This window comes from Neophocaena asiaeorientalis, unplaced genomic scaffold (assembly GCF_003031525.2).
Source record: "Neophocaena asiaeorientalis asiaeorientalis breed wild unplaced genomic scaffold, Neophocaena_asiaeorientalis_V1.1 scaffold606, whole genome shotgun sequence".
NCBI lineage: Eukaryota > Metazoa > Chordata > Mammalia > Artiodactyla > Phocoenidae > Neophocaena > Neophocaena asiaeorientalis.
Window position 1 is genome coordinate 154,345 of NW_020173687.1, and position 4,493 is coordinate 158,837.

Consider the following 4,493-nt stretch of genomic DNA (forward strand, 5'->3'; position numbering starts at 1 on the left):
GCATGTGCGTGCTGTCCTCGGCTTCTGCCGCAGGCTCAGGCCAGGCTGCACCCTCTGAGCTTGGGGTTGGCGCCAGGCAGGTGGGAAGGGGGAGGGAACAAGCAAGACCAGAGGCCCCTGGACCGGCAGGACCCATCACCCCGGCGCCACCGGCTGCCAGCTTGGTCTGTCCTCCGCGTCCCATGGACAGAGAGCTTGGTCCAAGGTCAGCGAATCTGGCCTCCGGAGCATCCCAGACCCACGGGGCCCAGCTGAGCTGTGTGGCCCTAAGGCCATGTGGAGGGACAAACACCGCCCCCTCCAGGGCCACAGGGAGGCCTGGCCTCCCGTCCGACTCAGGACTCCGCAGGAGTTGACCCGAGCATGAACCAGCCCCGCCTGCCCACCAACCTTCAGTAAGAATGCACGGACAGGGACTTCCCTGGTGGCGCAGTGGTTGAGAATCCGCCTGCCAATGCAGGGGACACGGGTTCGAGCCCTGGTCCAGGAAGATCCTGCATGCCGCGGAGCAACTAAGCCCGTGCGCCACAACTACTGAGCCTACGCTCTAGAGCCCGCAAGCCACAACTACTGAAGCCCGTGAGCCACAACTACTGAGCCTGCGCTCTAGAGCCCATGAGCCACAACTACTGAGCCTGCGCTCTAGAGCCCGTGAGCCACAACTACTGAAGCCCGTGAGCCACAACTACTGAGCCTGCGCTCTAGAGCCCGTGAGCCACAACTACTGAAGCCCGTGAGCCACAACTACTGAGCCTGCGCTCCAGAGCCCGTGAGCCACAACTACTGAAGCCCGCGTGCCACAACTGCTGAGCCTGCACTCCAGAGCCCGCGAGCCACAACTTCTGAGCCCGCGAGCCACAACTACTGAAGCCTGTGCGCCTAGAGCCCGTGCTCCACAACAAGAGAAGCCACTGCAGTGAGAAGCCCGCGCACCGCCAGGAAGAGCAGCCCCTGCTCGCCGCAACTAGAGAAAAGCCCGCGCGCAGCGACGCACACCCAACACGGCCCAAAGTAAATAAATTAATTAATTGATTTTAAAGACAAAAATGAATTCATGGACAGACCCGGAAGCCAGGCTCACGGCTGCTCCCTTGCTGGGTGTGTCTCTGAGCGCTCTGCTGCCCCGCGTGCATACACACTCCCGCCACCCACGTGCTTGTCCGAGGGCCCAGTCGTGCCTGTGACCCCTCCCGCCTGAGACACAGAGTTACCTGCTCCCTCCCTCCCAGTGCTGCCTGTGCTCTGTGTGACCAGAGGACCGGTCCACGAGTACGCCATGGGCACGAAGACCTCCCAGGAGACAGGCCCCAGGCTCGCTCAGGGCAGGGGCGCCTCCGTGAAGCTCCCCCATCGGGCCCAGCAGGGCTGATCGTGGTGGCTGGCATCTGGGCAGGAAGGAGGGGACAGGGCCTTACTACCCCCACCCCGCCTATTCCTGGGGAGGGGAGAGGGAGTCCTCTGGTAACTGGCTTAACAACCCTCCGAGGCTGAGAAGGGCTGGTGCCCAGGGGAGACATGCAGCTCCTCCGTGCTTCCCACTTCTCAGCATGGGGAGGGGGTGCGTGGGCAGGGCAGGCCAGGGGGCCTCAGGGCACCCAGCCTCCAGCCCAGGCTGCCCCTCAAAACCCCACATCCCGAAGGCCTTGGACGGGTTTGGACTCTGTACTCCATCCTGACCTCCAACCTTCCCGCCCCTCCCAGCCCCCAGGCCAGGGCTCCTGCCGAGGCGCCCTGCTCCCCGCACCCCACACCCCTCTGACCCTCTTGGCCTAAGGACCTGGCCAACCCACGCTCCCCTCCTCAAAACCCTCAGGAAGGCCAGAGCCCGCATCCCTAGAAGGGTGGACCAAGCTCCTTCCTCTCCCATGGCCGTGCCCCACACACCTGCCAGGCCTCCCCTGTCTCCTTGGTTTCTGCACGAGCATCGCCGTCTCCACAGGACCACCCTGTTGACAGACAGACGTCTCTCTGCTTCCTTCCCCTAGAGCCCCTGACCTCCGGCTAAACCTTGCGATGCACTTGGCGCTTCCCATGCTGTTTCCCACCTCCCCCAGTAGAGGGGCGGCCCTAGGAAAGCAGGAATTCCCCCCTCTTTGTGCACTGCTCTTTTCCTAGACAAACACTTGCACAGCAGACAAGTGACTCCGGGCCCAGGGCTGGGATATTCCGGAGCTGGCTGAGCAGCAGAGTCCCTGTGGGACCCCGGTCTGGCTGCCCCAGGCCTCTCTCAGCGGCCCTGAGCCCAGGGCGATCAGGAGCCGTCAAAAACCCCCAAGCCATGACCTGCCCCTGGGGACAGCTCAGTGCCACTGGTGCTGAAGGAGAGAGAGGGGCAGCTGGGTGCCGGGTGGCAGGGCCAGGGGTCCGAATGGCTGGGTTTGAAACGGGCCCTCTCACTTTTACAAACAGAGTGCTCTCGCTGCTTCCCCGGACATGCGCTCTGAATCACCTGTCTCTTCTCAGCGAGCTAAGCCTCCCAGCTACCTACTCAGAGGCGGCACTTACCCTTCAGGGCTGTCTTCTGAGGCCTGAGGAGGAGAGCAAGAGAGGCGACGGGCCTGGTGGCCAGAGCACACACAGAGGCGCGCAGGGGTGCACGCATCCGCCCTTGCCCGTGTGTGTGTACGCCTGTCCGCGTAAGTGCGTCTGTGTGATGTGTGCACGTGCGTGTGTGTGTGAGACACGACCATCAGGTTCAGGTGGAAGGCGGTTGCCACACCAGGTGAGTTACACACAACTGTGAAAGCCGCTCCACTGAGCTTGCCTATGACGACGCTGTCTCCGGTCTCCCTGCCCACCAGCCACACTGGGCTGGGTCAGGCGGCTGCACCCCCTCCCTCCCTTCTCCCTCCTCCCTGCGCAGGGGTGGGGAGGGCGGCTCACCGCCAGGACCCGCTTCCCCCGACCCCCCGCCCCGCCCCGGGCTGCACAGAGCGCGCGCAGACTCCCACGGGCTCCCGTTGCGCAGGCCCCAGCCCCCAGACCCTGGAGACCAGGCAGAGGTCTCGCCCCGCCCCTGCAGCCCCCACCTTTCTCTCTACAGCCTGAACGCCCTCACAGGCTGGTTGGAAACAGCCGATTCATTTCTGAAAATGGAACTCATATCCCCAGGATGACAAGCGCACAATGCCCAGCCCACGTGCAGACAAAGCCCCCTGCTGCTCCGGGGGCCAGAGAGCAGAGGCTGAGGCGCCCCCGACCACTGAGCCGGCGTGAGGGTCCCCACACCTGCAGGCCTAGTGCCCCCTCCTCAGCACCCCCAACCCCTGCTGCCCCGGGGCCCCCATCCTCTCAGCTTCCACCCCCAGCCCCCTCAGAGGTGACGGGCCGGGTGGGGAGCCAGCAGCCCCCAGGACAGACCCAGGAGAGCAGAGATCAGGCTGAGAGGGGCTCAGAGCCCCAGACCCTGCCAGACACTGGCGGGGTGAGCAGGGACCCCAGCCTCACGACTTGCCTCAGAGGAAGCCAGGGCTGTGCTGGGAATCCGCCGGGCAGTTTCTTGTAATTCTGACACCGCCTGCTCCTCCCAGGGCTTGAGGGGAGCCCTGCCTAGAGCAGCCGGGCCCGGAGCAAGTTTGGGGTGGATGTGGCGTCCTGCCGAGCTGGGGCAACGAGCAGGAGGGGCATGAGGGTGAAGAGCCCCCATCACAGGCCCACGCTCGGGGGGCGCCGGTCGGTCACGTGCTGGCCGGCGGGCAGACGGAGTCCTGGGCCCCCTCAAGGCACTCAGGAAATAGGGACCCCCGGCACCCATCCCGCGGGAGACCCACAACCAGGCCCAGAGAGGTGAGCCCTGCCCCACCCCCAGGACAGCAGCTGAGCGACGGGAGGCCCGGGCCACTCCCTACCGGCCCAGCACCAGGGCAGTGGTCAGCCATTCACCCCCCAGGCCAGCCCGCACGCTGGCTCACACGTAGGCCACATGGTCAAGGGGAACGGGCGGCCCATACGCCAGGCCGGAGCCTCTCTCTGTCCTGTCTCTGGTGTCCAGGAGCTGTGACCTGACCCAGCACCCCTCCCCATGCACGAACACCCCCAAATCACGAAAGTCAGACCCAGGTGCAGGGGCCTCCCCTCACACTCACTGACCACCCATCCCCTGGCCTCGGTGGGTCTCAGGCTGGGGCACCAATGACCAGTCCAGAACTTGCCCCACCCAGACCAGAGGGCGGCTCCCTCCCTCCCAGGCCCAGCTGGTCACCTTCTCTCTGCTTCTCAAAGAGAATCACCTCATACAAAGCTGTGAAGCTCATGTAGCCCACGTGGGACCGTGAGTATCCCAAGGAAAGTTCTAGCCCCGGTGCCCCCCGTCCCCACCTCACACCAGAAACAAAAGCCGGTATGTAGAGACCACTTGGAAGCACGGGGTTCTTGGGGGACCGGGGGAGTAGGGGTCCCACCTGGGGGCAGCCCACTGGACGAAGGCTCGGCCCTGGTGGACAGCTGGAGCCCCTGGCTAAGGCTTGCAGCCCTCCTTCTCCCAGAGCCAGCAG